This window comes from Erpetoichthys calabaricus, chromosome 2 (assembly GCF_900747795.2).
Source record: "Erpetoichthys calabaricus chromosome 2, fErpCal1.3, whole genome shotgun sequence".
NCBI classification, from domain to species: domain Eukaryota; kingdom Metazoa; phylum Chordata; class Cladistia; order Polypteriformes; family Polypteridae; genus Erpetoichthys; species Erpetoichthys calabaricus.
This window is the reverse complement of record NC_041395.2, coordinates 41,663,028-41,677,427: the sequence shown is the minus strand read 5'-3', so window position 1 is coordinate 41,677,427 and position 14,400 is coordinate 41,663,028. Positions and strand designations below refer to the sequence as shown.

Below are 14,400 nucleotides of genomic sequence, written 5' to 3'. Positions count from 1 at the left end.
GCAGGGTGCCAACCCACCGCAGCCTGTTATTTATACATTATCTTAAATGTTTTGGTATTAAGCTTTAGATTACTGTAAGTGAGGTTGTTTTTCCTTTGAAGGTTAATGTTTTATGTTTGTTTTCAACATCAGTGCTCTCTTTTTTCATTGAATTCACATCCCAGGGGGTTAGTACCTCAGCTGGTTAAAAGCCCATTTGATTGTGAGGGTCTCCCTTTCCCTGTAACATGTAAAGAGTGATTTTCTAGTTTTAAGATATGCTTTAGTTTTAGTTTTTATGTAGTTTTTAATTTTGTGTTTTAGGTTTTATTTTTATTTATTTATTTAATTCTTTTTCATTAATTTTTAGTTTTTCAGTTACCAACTTTTAATTTTTGTTACTTTTTTTTAGTTTTGCATTACTCATCAAAAATGTGGACAAGTGTAAAAACACAGTTTTTCTTTATAATGTTCGAAATCGATGTAATTCATGTTGTACCTGTCAACTTAATACATACAATTTTACTATCTTTGACAAAACTCTTATTTTCTTATCATAAAGTGAGAGTTCAAGGCTTCCAATATAATCAAAAAATGCAAGAATCAAATAACAAGTGTGCTGTGATGCCATTAACCTGAAACAAGTTTAGTTACGTTTTTTTAATTTCAAAAACACTTTTTTATTTTTGAAATTCCTTTTGCAAGCAGTAAGATCATTGCATGCATATCCTGTTATTTTATATTTATTTTTGATATCTCCTTCTATGAGCTATATGAGATCTACCCATTTTGATACTCTGAACGTGTTTTTTTTTCAGGTAATTCTTATTTTACATATTTTTTAAAATACTGTTTAAGTCATTATTTGAACTCTGTTAATAAACAGATTTTGGCAATTGAGAGACCTTAATGGCAAACTTCTAATAAACAATATCTCAAGTTACGCTCACTCAGTGACATACACATTGGGAGAACATTGAAACTGCATAGACACACCGACCAGGCTGGCAATCCAACCTGAAGTCATGGCACCGTGTGATAGTAATATAATTATTGTTATAGTGTAGACCTACTGCAAAGTAAACATTTGAAGGGAGATCCCCTGTTAAAACTTTACAAAGATGCATCATTCTAAATATATTAAGATTATTTATCATATTTAAAATCAAGTTGGATGGTTTGAAGGCAAAGTCAGAGAGGCGAGATTGTGTTGGTTTGGACATGTGCAGAGGAGAGATGCTGGGTTTATTGGGAGAAGGATGCTAAGGATAGAGCTGCCAGGGAAGAGGAAAAGAGGAAGACCTAAGAGAAGGTTTGTGAATGTGGTGAGAGAGGACATGCAGGTGATGGGTGTAACAGAACAAGATGCAGAGGATAGAAAGATATGGAAGAAGATGATCCGCTGTGGCAACCCCTAAGAGAAGCAGCCGAAAGAAGAAGAAAAATTTTTCAGACTATTTAGCTGTATCTTCTAAATGTGTGGCATTTTTTAATTTAAGTGCCTTTTCATTGAAGTGTAGTGAAATTTGCCTGCAATTTGCTGACAGTAGAACACTTTTCACTGACCATCAATTTTGGCAAATGAAATCCACAGAATGAGTCATTGACAAGTGTTGAGGCTTTTGTATTCGGTTCTAGAAGGGAAAGCTTGACTGATAGATGAAAAGACCAATAAAATCCGCAGTCTCAGATGACAGCAGTGAGGGATAGTTAACACATGCACACAAATCAGTGATCATTCTGAACTAAATTTATGACTGCATGGACAGGTTTTAAATATTTTTTAATAAATATACCAGCAGCCACACACTTGTGTATACATTGTGCACAAAGATGATTGTAGTGAAAGTTAAAATTACAAAAAATAGCTTAAACTTTGTTTGTTTTTTTCATTTTTATTTAGATCTAGTTTTCATTCAGGGATATGATAATTTTTTTCATTTACAACATATTTTTGTTTTAAGTTTTCATTAACAGGAATAACACTGGTATCATGTAACCATGGTAGGTAAAAATGCACTATCACACAGCTAGAACTGGTTAGCAAAGAATCTCGTTTTCAAATGATTAAAAATATTAGTTTTTAACTTATCTTTTCTCTATTTGTTTGTGTTTATTCATTACTAACTGTTATTAGATACAACTAAGACGGCAAGTTTCACATTTTCTTCTTTAAACATGACTAAATAAAAACCTTGAACCTTAGGCAAGTACATAGTGGAAGAATGTCAGCATGTGTGAACTCTCTTCAAGGTCACCATCCTTAAACCTGTATGACCCAAACGGCTATCACATTTATGAAAAGAAAAACTCTCTTAAAAATAATTACATTAACATTCCTTTCCTTCATTTTTCCTTATTACAGATGATTTAGTCAAGCATGATGACAGTAAGAAATGGAAAGAAGGTATGTATTCACGTTTAAATTCACAGTATATGAAACATTCACTTTTAACAAAATCCCAAAAAACAGAAGCTAAATGTGAAGAGCACATAAAATGAATTATTTTAAATTTATTTAGCATTTTTTTTATAATTAAATAATGTAAATCTGAGTCATTTGCAAGAACACATGAGAAGAAAATACAATTGTCTGCAACTGGGATATAATTACTCCTAAGGCCTAAAAATACACCAAGAATCGCCTGATTTGGAAGTTTACTTTGTTTGATTTCACTGTAAGTCTCAACATTATGCTCAGTAGTTTATTATTCTCTCTATGTGAACAATTACAGGTAATATTCTTTCAGCAGTGGCATTAAAAAACAAGAACATTGTATTATGTCAATTTTCTTAATACTGTGTGTAGTTTAGGGTTATTGAGGACTTTAGTGGAGTGGAGTCCAGCAGTAACAGGTGAAAGGCAGGTGTCCATGCTACCTCAGTTTATTCTCAGGCAAAATGGAGAGAGAAACATTGTGTGTGACATTTTGATGTCACAAACGGGAGTATCTTTTGCAAGGTTTCTTTCCAAATCTGTTACTGCAGCCTCAGGGTAAAAAGAGGATCCTCATCAAGGTGTACTTCAAGTATTAACCTTACACAAGTTAAGTGAGGATTAATGTCTTTTCCAGAGATAAAGGTGTCCTAGTAATTAAAGTTATTTAATGTGATTTAATGGTATCAAGTTAGAATAAAAATCAGTTTAATTTAACAGTACATGTTAGGTACAGAAATATGTTTTGGCACATTTAGATCTGCTAAACACGAGCATCACACAGGTTCTTAAAAAGCATTATAATGTCACACTGGACAGTATATAAGAGGTGGGGAGACACACAAAAAGCACAGTTCATAATGTGTGCTCACAGCACGGCGTATATATATGAGATACTTCACAGGTGGCGCAGTGGTAGTGCTGCTGCTTTGCAGTAAGGAGACTGTGGAAGATTGTGGGTTTGCTTCCCAGTTCCTTCCTGTGTGGATAGTGCTTTGAGTACTGAGAAAAGCGCTATATAAATTTAATGAATTATTATTTCAGAATGGTTTGGGAAAACATTTGTACAGACTTTTGCAATTGGAGAACAGGTTGGTCTTTAAAAGAAACATCTTTTAATAGTTAAAAGCATTGGAATAATAACTAGTGTCATTAAAACCTAAGGAAAAAATCTGAAAATATATACAGTTCAGTAACAGTTGTTTCAGGAAATACTTTATTTTCTATGAATGTTTGTATTTTATTTATTTTTTGTTTTGTTTTCATTTTATTCTAGTAATCTTTCAGAATTCTCCAAAAATTAGAAATTGCATAATTGTCCATCTTAATTATTTTGGTGCTTAATGTGTAACCAGAGATTTAAAATGTTCTCTTTCAGAATATGATGCACTCAGGGCTAAATATGGTAAGAACGTTAACTTTATGTTGCACAGTATCTTGCTCGACTTGATCATTTACAGAAAGCTCTCGAAAAGTACAGCGAGTGAATCAAAGATAGACAGGTTTGCTATGTTGTAAAGTAGTGTTTCTCAACCAGTGGGTTTTACCCCAAATGTGGGTTGCTGAACACCCTAAATGCTTCATCAACTTTAGTTTAAAAGAAAAATGCAATTACTTCATTAGGAAAGCCAGTGAGCAGGGACAAGTTCCTCAAATGCCTTGTATTAGACTCACAACATTCATCCCAAAAACTTGAACGAAATAGAAATCTTTTAAGAACATACAATCCAGATTTTCTGAGGTATGCTGAGCAACAGCCATTACGCATTTTCTGTGGTTATCTGTGATGCGATATTAACAAACAAATTCATGAATCCTTCAGCAACAAAGACATTTGAAAATAAAATATGTTACTTAAAAAACTAAATTGTTTGACTTTTTAAAATGAATAATTCAAATCTTAACTCTTCATAAAAAACATTTTAGTATGTGTGTACAACAAGCCAGCATAAACTAAGGGCATCATCTCATTGCACATTCAATTGCTAAATATAAGAAAGCGCACACAATTGCAAAACAGTTTGTCTTGCCTTATGCAGTAGATATGTGCACCAAAATTGACAAGTCAGCCTCAGCACAATAAAACATATTACTCTATGAATTTTGTTTACTTACCCCTGATTTTAGCAAACTTGTGAAAATTGGATATATGTGTAGGTTACCTATGGAAAAGACAAATCAAAGCTAAATTTGTTCCAGTATTAAATACGCACGTGTCAAGCAATTTTACGTTGAATATCGTGTATTTAATGTGTTATGTACACTGTATTTAGATGCTGACTATGTATTTACTGTTATTTGTTAATGCGTGCCATTCACAGAAAAATGCTGGTTTATTTACTTTAAAATTGCTGATTATAATAAGTTATCAGTGAATAAAAATTGATAAAATGTGGAGCTTTAGACTAGAAGGGTTGAGAATCACTGGTGTACACTCAGAGAATGGTATGAAAATCATATTGGTACCTTACAGTATATGGATGAAGTTAAATTTTCTGCTGGACTTTGTGCTCTTTTGTTGATTTGCAAGTCTGTGGAATCCACTAAGGGGAATTTCCACACCCATACACAAACTTGACTGCTCTCCTTTTACTTACTCTTCTATTGGATATATTATTCTCCTGTTATTTATCCATCCATCCATCCATTTTCCAACCCGCTGAATCTGAACACAGGGTCACGGGGGTCTGCTGGAGCCAATCCCAGCCAACACAGGGCACAAGGCAGGAAACAATCCCGGGCAGGGTGCCAACCCACCGCAGCCTGTTATTTATACATTATCTTAAATGTTTTGGTATTAAGCTTTAGATTACTGTAAGTGAGGTTGTTTTTCCTTTGAAGGTTAATGTTTTATGTTTGTTTTCAACATCAGTGCTCTCTTTTTTCATTGAATTCACATCCCAGGGGGTTAGTACCTCAGCTGGTTAAAAGCCCATTTGATTGTGAGGGTCTCCCTTTCCCTGTAACATGTAAAGAGTGATTTTCTAGTTTTAAGATATGCTTTAGTTTTAGTTTTTATGTAGTTTTTAATTTTGTGTTTTAGGTTTTATTTTTATTTATTTATTTAATTCTTTTTCATTAATTTTTAGTTTTTCAGTTACCAACTTTTAATTTTTGTTACTTTTTTTTAGTTTTGCATTACTCATCAAAAATGTGGACAAGTGTAAAAACACAGTTTTTCTTTATAATGTTCGAAATCGATGTAATTCATGTTGTACCTGTCAACTTAATACATACAATTTTACTATCTTTGACAAAACTCTTATTTTCTTATCATAATGTGAGAGTTCAAGGCTTCCAATATAATCAAAAAATGCAAGAATCAAATAACAAGTGTGCTGTGATGCCATTAACCTGAAACAAGTTTAGTTACGTTTTTTTAATTTCAAAAACACTTTTTTATTTTTGAAATTCCTTTTGCAAGCAGTAAGATCATTGCATGCATATCCTGTTATTTTATATTTATTTTTGATATCTCCTTCTATGAGCTATATGAGATCTACCCATTTTGATACTCTGAAAGTGTTTTTTTTTTCAGGTAATTCTTATTTTACATATTTTTTAAAATACTGTTTAAGTCATTATTTGAACTCTGTTAATAAACAGATTTTGGCAATTGAGAGACCTTAATGGCAAACTTCTAATAAACAATATCTCAAGTTACGCTCACTCAGTGACATACACATTGGGAGAACATTGAAACTGCATAGACACACCGACCAGGCTGGCAATCCAACCTGAAGTCATGGCACCGTGTGATAGTAATATTATTATTGTTATAGTGTAGACCTACTGCAAAGTAAACATTTGAAGGGAGATCCCCTGTTAAAACTTTACAAAGATGCATCATTCTAAATATATTAAGATTATTTATCATATTTAAAATCAAGTTGGATGGTTTGAAGGCAAAGTCAGAGAGGCGAGATTGTGTTGGTTTGGACATGTGCAGAGGAGAGATGCTGGGTTTATTGGGAGAAGGATGCTAAGGATAGAGCTGCCAGGGAAGAGGAAAAGAGGAAGACCTAAGAGAAGGTTTGTGAATGTGGTGAGAGAGGACATGCAGGTGATGGGTGTAACAGAACAAGATGCAGAGGATAGAAAGATATGGAAGAAGATGATCCGCTGTGGCAACCCCTAAGAGAAGCAGCCGAAAGAAGAAGAAAAATTTTTCAGACTATTTAGCTGTATCTTCTAAATGTGTGGCATTTTTTAATTTAAGTGCCTTTTCATTGAAGTGTAGTGAAATTTGCCTGCAATTTGCTGACAGTAGAACACTTTTCACTGACCATCAATTTTGGCAAATGAAATCCACAGAATGAGTCATTGACAAGTGTTGAGGCTTTTGTATTCGGTTCTAGAAGGGAAAGCTTGACTGATAGATGAAAAGACCAATAAAATCCGCAGTCTCAGATGACAGCAGTGAGGGATAGTTAACACATGCACACAAATCAGTGATCATTCTGAACTAAATTTATGACTGCATGGACAGGTTTTAAATATTTTTTAATAAATATACCAGCAGCCACACACTTGTGTATACATTGTGCACAAAGATGATTGTGGTGAAAGTTAAAATTACAAAAAATAGCTTAAACTTTGTTTGTTTTTTTCATTTTTATTTAGATCTAGTTTTCATTCAGGGATATGATAATTTTTTTCATTTACAACATATTTTTGTTTTAAGTTTTCATTAACAGGAATAACACTGGTATCATGTAACCATGGTAGGTAAAAATGCACTATCACACAGCTAGAACTGGTTAGCAAAGAATCTCGTTTTCAAATGATTAAAAATATTAGTTTTTAACCTATCTTTTCTCTATTTGTTTGTGTTTATTCATTACTAACTGTTATTAGATACAACTAAGACGGCAAGTTTCACATTTTCATCTTTAAACATGACTAAATAAAAACCTTGAACCTTAGGCAAGTACATAGTGGAAGAATGTCAGCATGTGTGAACTCTCTTCAAGGTCACCATCCTTAAACCTGTATGACCCAAACGGCTATCACATTTATGAAAAGAAAAACTCTCTTAAAAATAATTACATTAACATTCCTTTCCTTCATTTTACCTTATTACAGATGATTTAGTCAAGCGTGATGACAGTAAGAAATGGAAAGAAGGTATGTATTCACGTTTAAATTCACAGTATATGAAACATTCACTTTTAACAAAATCCCAAAAAACAGAAGCTAAATGTGAAGAGCACATAAAATGAATTATTTTAAATTTATTTAGCATTTTTTTTATAATTAAATAATGTAAATCTGAGTCATTTGCAAGAACACATGAGAAGAAAATACAATTGTCTGCAACTGGGATATAATTACTCCTAAAGCCTAAAAATACACCCAGAATCGCCTGATTTGGAAGTTTACTTTGTTTGATTTCACTGTAAGTCTCAACATTATGCTCAGTAGTTTATTATTCTCTCTGTGTGAACAATTACAGGTAATATTCTTTCAGCAGTGGCATTAAAAAAAAAGAACATTGTATTATGTCAATTTTCTTAACAATGTGTGTAGTTTAGGGTTATTGAGGACTTTAGTGGAGTGGAGTCCAGCAGTAACAGGTGAAAGGCAGGTGTCCATGCTACCTCAGTTTATTTTCAGGCAAAATGGAGAGAGAAACATTCTGTGTCATTACCTTTTGATGTCACAAACGGGAGTATCTTTTGCAAGGTTTTTTTCCAAATCTGTTACTGCAGCCTCAGTAAAAAGAGGATCCTCATCAAGGTGCACTTCAAGTATTAACCTTACACAAGTTAAGTGAGGATTAGTGTCTTTTCCAGAGATAAAGGTGTCCTAGTAATTAAAGTTATTTAATGTGATTTAATGGTATCAAGTTAGAATAAAAATCAGTTTAATTCAACAGTACATGTTTGGTACAGGAATATATTTTGGCACATTTAGATCTGCTAAACACGAGCATCAGACAGGTTCTTAAAAAGCATTATAATGTCACACTGGACAGTATATAAGAGGTGGGGAGACACACAAAAAGCACAGTTCATAATGTGTGCTCACAGCACAGCGTAGATATATGAGATACTTCACAATGGTTTGAGAAAACATTTGTACATTTTTTTGCAATTGGAGAACAGGTTAAGTTTAAAAAGAAACAACTTTTAATAGTAAAAATCATTGGAATAATAATTTGTGCCATTAAAACCTAAATCAAATATCTGAAAATATATACAGTTCAGTAACAGTTTTTCTGGAAACACTTTATTTTCTATGTATGTCTGTGTTTTATGTATTTTTGTTTGTTTGTTTTTTTTTATTATTATTCTAATAATCTTTCAGAATTCTCCAGAAATAAGAAAATGCATAATTGTTATCCATCTTAATTATTTTGGTGTTTAATCTGTAACCAGACATTAAATTTTTTTTCTTTCAGAATATGATGCACTCAGGGCTAAATACGGTAAGAATGTTAACTTTATGTGGCACTTTATCTGGCTTGACTTGATCATTTAAAGAAAGCTCTCTCAGAGTACAGCGAGTGAATCAGAGATAGACAGGTTTGCTATATTGTAAAGTAGTGTTTCTCAACCAGTGGGTTTTACCCCAAATGTGGGTTGCTGAACACCCTAAATGCGTCATCAGCTTTAGTTTAAAAAAAATGCCATTGCTTCATTAGGAAAGCCAGTGAGCAGGGACAAGTTCCTCAAATACCTTGTATTAGATTCATAACATTAATCCTAATAACGTGAACGAAATTGGAATGTTTTAAGAACATACAACCCATATTTTCTGAGGAATGGTGAGCAACAGCCATTATGCATTTTCTGTGGTTATCTGTGGTGTGATATTTCCAAACAAATTCATGAATCCTTCAGCAGCAAAGACATTTGAAAATAAAATATGTTACTTACAGAACTAAATTGTTTGACTTTTTAAAATGAATAATTCAAATCTTAACTCTTCATTAAAAACATTTTAGTATGTGTGTACAACAAGCCAGCATGCACTCAGGGCATCATCTCATTGCACATTCAATTGCCAAACATTAGAAACCGCACACAATTGCAAAACAGTTTGTCTTACCTTATGCAGCAGATATCTGCACTGAAATTGACGAGTCAGCTTCAGCACAATAAAACATATTACTCTATGCATTTTGTTTACTTACCCCTGATTTTGGCAAACTTGTGAAAATCGGATATAAGTGTAAGTTACCTATTGAAAAGACAAATTAAAACTACATTTGTTCCAGTATTAAATACACACGTGTCAAGTAATTTTAAGGTGAATTCCGTGTGTATTTAATTTGTTATGTACACTGTATTTAAATGCTGACGATGTATTTACTGTTATTTGTTAATGTGTGCCATTCACAGAAAAATGCTGGTTCATTTACTTTAGAATTACTGATTGTAATGAGTTATCAGTGAATAAAAAATGATAAAATGTGGAGCCTTAGACTAGAAGGGTTGAGAATCACTGGTGTAGACTCAGAGAATGGTATGAAAATCATATTGGTATCTTACAGTATATGGATGAAGTTAATTTTTTTGCTGGACTGTGTGCTCTTTTGTTGATTTGCAAGTCTGTGGAATCCACTAAGGGGAATTTCCACACCCATACACAAACTTGACTCCTCTCCTTTTATTTACTCTTCTATTGGATATACTGTATTATTATCCAATTGTTTATGTATTATCTTAAATGCGTTTGTATTAGGCTTTAGATTACTGTGTTTTTTTTTCTCTTGAAGGTTATTGTTTTATGTTTGTTTTTGAACATCACTGCTCTCTTTTTTTAGTGAAATCGCATCCCAGGGGGTTAGTACCTCAGCTGGTTAAAATCCCATTTGATTGTGAGGGTCTCCCTTTCCCTATAACATGTTAAGAGTGATTTTCTAGTTTTAAGATATGCTTTAGTTTTAGTTTTTATTTGGTTTTTAATTATGTGTTTTAGGTTTTATTTTTTTTTCTTCTTTTTCATTTAGTTTTAGTTTTTCAGTTACCAACTTTTAGTTTTTGTTACATTTTTTTTAGTTTTGCATTACTCATCAAAAATGTTGATAAGTATATAACACAGTTTTTTTTATAGTGTTCGAAATTGATGTATTTAATTTTTTACCTGTCAACTTAATACATACAATTTTATTATCTGTGACAAAACTCTTATTTTCTTATCATAATGTGAGAGTTCAAGGCTTCCAGTATAATCAAAAAATGCAAGAATCAAATAACAAGTGTGCTGTGAAGCCGTTAATTTTATTTTTGAGATTCCTTTTGCAAGCAGTAAGATCATTGCATGCATATCCTGTTATTTTATATTTATTTTTGATATCTCCTTCTTTGAACTATATGAGATCTACCCATTTTGAAACTCTGAAAGTGTTTTTTTTTTCAGGTAATTTTTATTTTACATATTTTTTAAAATACTGTTTAAGTCATTACTTGAACTCTGTTAATAAACAGATTTTGGCAATTGAGAGACCTTAATGGCAAACTTCTAATAAGCAATATCTCAAGTTACGCTCACTCAGTGACATACACATTGGGAGAACATTAAAACTGCATAGACACACAGACCAGGCTAGCAATGAAACCTGAACTTATGGCACCGTGTGATAGTAATGTTATTATTGTTGCTTTTATTATTATTATTATTATTATTAATACATTTTATTCATATAGCACCTTTTGAATGCTCAGAGTGCTTCAGAATAGTCAAAATAGTACCATAGAAATAAAAGCAAAGATGACTTTACTAACACAGGAGACAAACTAGTAGCTAACATTAATAAATATTTGAAAGTCAAAGTATTGAATTAAATTATGAAACAAGCAGGAGAAAAAAAAACTTTCAAGTTACATGTAGGAATATAATTGTTGATGTTACAATTACCCGAGACACTTAGAATAAGGAACAATGAATAGGATAAGAGTGGATTTCATTATCAGTTTTGCAGTCTCAACCATTCAATGGCTATTCATCTGCTAGACCTACTGCAGAGTAAACACTTGAAGGGAGATCCCCTGTTATAAACTTTACAAACCTGCATCACTCTAAATATATTAAGATTATTGCATGTCATTCATTTGCTATCAATGAAATATTTAACATAGAGCAGTTCATCATGATAGTGTAGCAGGAATGTTCCCTCTCACACCACACCACTCATAATTTTATATCAGTACTAATAACCTAATTAAAACTAAGCACATATGTGTAATGTCACCTTGGTTGATAATTTTGACTGCATGCTCCGCATCTGCTTAATCTGTCACTGAAAAGTTTAATTCAATAAATGAGCATTATCTGTTTTGAAGTAAGGTTAAATGACTGACGTGCGTACCTTCTTTGATGTATAAAGATACCTTTTTTTCCAGCCTAAATAATGCCTGAATTTTTTTTTATAATTTTATTGATTTTATTGTAATCAAACAACATTACATACAAATTGATCAGTTTTTACAAAAATAGGATTGAGAACAAATCAACCCCCACCCCTGAGAAAGAGAGCATGGCCAGCAGAGTAAAACTTAAAGCTAGTAAAAATAAGTAAATAGATGAATTAATAAGTAAATAATGATAAATGGAGAAGAAATCGAAATGGGGAGAGAATCTGCTTCCTCAGTGCTTTAAATGGTTATTCTAAAATGTTATTGATTAGATTCTGCCAGGTTCTGAAAAAGTTCTGCACAGATCCTGTAAGTGAGAATTTGATTTTTTCCAGTTTCAAATAATATATAACATCAGTTACCCACTGACTTAGAATAGGTGAGTTAGGATTCTTCCAGTTGAGCAAGATAAGTCTACGTGCCAATGTCTGAATTTGAAGCATGGGGATGAGTATTCATTGAGCTTAACAAATTCTCCTTATATTTAATTTTTCAGACTATTTAGCTGTATCTTCCAAATGTGTGGCATTTTTTAATTTGAGTGCCTTTTCATTAAAGTGTTGTAAAAATTGCCTGCCATTTGCTGACAGTGGAACACTTTTGACTGACCGTCAATTTTAGTAAATGAAATCCACAGAATAAGTCATTGACAAGTGTTGAGGCTTTTGTATTCGGTTCTAAAAGGGAAAGATTGACTGATAGATGAAAAGACCAATAAAATCCACAGTCTCAGATGCCAGCAGTGAGGGATACTTAACACATGCACACAAATCAATGATCATTTTTAACTAAATTTATGTCTGCATGGACAGGTTTTAAATATTATTTAATAAATATACCAGCAGCCACACACTTGGTTATACATTATGCACAAAGACTAGTGTGGTGAAAGTTCAAATTACAAAAAATAGCTTCAGCTTTTTTTTTGATTTTTGATTTTTATTTAGTTGTAGTTTTCATTCAGGGAAATGATGATTTTTTTTTTCATTAACAACATATTTTTGTTTTAGTTTTTATTATAAGGAATAACGCTGGTATCATGTAACCATGTTAGGTAAAAATGCACAGCTAGAACTGGTTAGCAAAGAATCTCATTTTCAAATGATTAAAAATGTTAGTTTTTAACCTGTCTTGTCTCTATTTGTTTGTGTTTATTCATTACTGTCTGTTATTAGATACAACTAGGAAGGCAAGTTTCACATTTTCTTCTTTAAACATGACTAAATAAAAACCTTGAACCTTAGGCAAGTGCATAGTGGAAGAATGTCTGCATGTGTGAACTCTCTTCAAGGTCACCATCCTTAAACCTGTATGTCCCAAACGGCTATCAGATTTATAAAAAAGAAAAACACTTTTAAAAAATTTCATGTTAACATTCCTTTCCTTGATTTTACCTTATTACAGATGATTTAGTCAAGCGTGATGACAAAAAGAAATGGAAAGAAGGTATGTATTCACGTTTAAATTCACAGTATATGAAACATTCACTTTTAACAAAATCCCAAAAAACAGAAGCTAAATGTGAAGAGCACATAAAATGAATTATTTTTAATTTATTTAGCATTTTTTTATTAATTAAATAATGTAAAACTGAGTCATTTGCAAGAACACATGAGAAGAAAATACAATTGTCTGCAACTAGGATATAATTACTCCTAAGGCCTAAAAATACACCAAGAATCGCCTGATTTTGAAGTTTACTTTGTTTGATTTCACTGTAAGTCTCAACATTATGCTCAGTAGTTTATTATTCTCTCTATGTGAACAATTACAGGTAATATTCTTTCAGCAGTGGCATTAAAAAAACAAGAACATTGTATTATGTCAATTTTCTTAACAATGTGTGTAGTTTAGGGTTATTGAGGACTTTAGTGGAGTGGAGTCCAGCAGTAACAGGTGAAAGGCAGGTGTCCATGCTACCTCAGTTTATTCTCAGGCAAAATGGAGAGAGAAACATTGTGTGTCATTGCCTTTTGATGTCACAAACGGGAGTATCTTTTGCAAGGTTTCTTTCCAAATCTGTTACTGCAGCCTCAGGGTAAAAAGAGGATCCTTGTCAAGGTGCACTTGAAATATTAACCTTACACAAGTCAAGTGAGGATTAGTGTCTTTTCCAGAGATAAAGGTGTCCTAGTAATTAAAGTTATTTAATGTGATTTAATGGTATCAAGTTAGAATAAAAATCAGTTTAATTTAACAGTACATGTTAGGTACAGGAATTTGTTTTGGCACATTTAGATCTGCTAAACACGAGCATCACACAGGTTCTTAAAAAGCATTATAATGTCACACTGGACAGTATATAAGAGGTGGGGAGACACACAAAAAGCACGGTTCATAATGTGTGCTCACAGCACGGCGTAGATATATGAGATACTTCACAGGTGGCGCAGTGGTAGTGCTGCTGCTTTGCAGTAAGGAGATCGTGGAAGATTGTGGGTTTAGTTCCTGGTTCCTTCCTGTGTGGATAGCGCTTTGAGTACTGAGAAAAGCGCTATATAAATGTAATGAATTATTATTATTATTTCAGACTGGTTTGGTAAAACATTTGTACATATTTTTGCAATTGGAGAACAGGTTGGTTTTAAAAAGAAACAACTTTTAATAGTTAAAAGCATTGGA

At 32.5% G+C, this 14,400-nt stretch overlaps 1 protein-coding gene and 1 long non-coding RNA gene across 2 annotated transcripts in view; both read left to right on the top strand.

Moving 5' to 3' along the window:
- Positions 1–7,521, top strand: part of LOC127526563 (uncharacterized) — a 30,022-nt gene extending 22,501 nt beyond the window's left edge. Inside the window, exon 5 of the long non-coding RNA XR_007934053.1 lies at positions 7,502–7,521. This is a non-coding gene — a long non-coding RNA (uncharacterized LOC127526563). The remainder of the gene's footprint in view (positions 1–7,501) is intronic.
- Positions 1–14,400, top strand: part of LOC114644513 (uncharacterized) — a 216,685-nt gene that overhangs the window by 56,789 nt on the left and 145,496 nt on the right. The gene's annotated exons all lie outside the window — the stretch shown is intronic.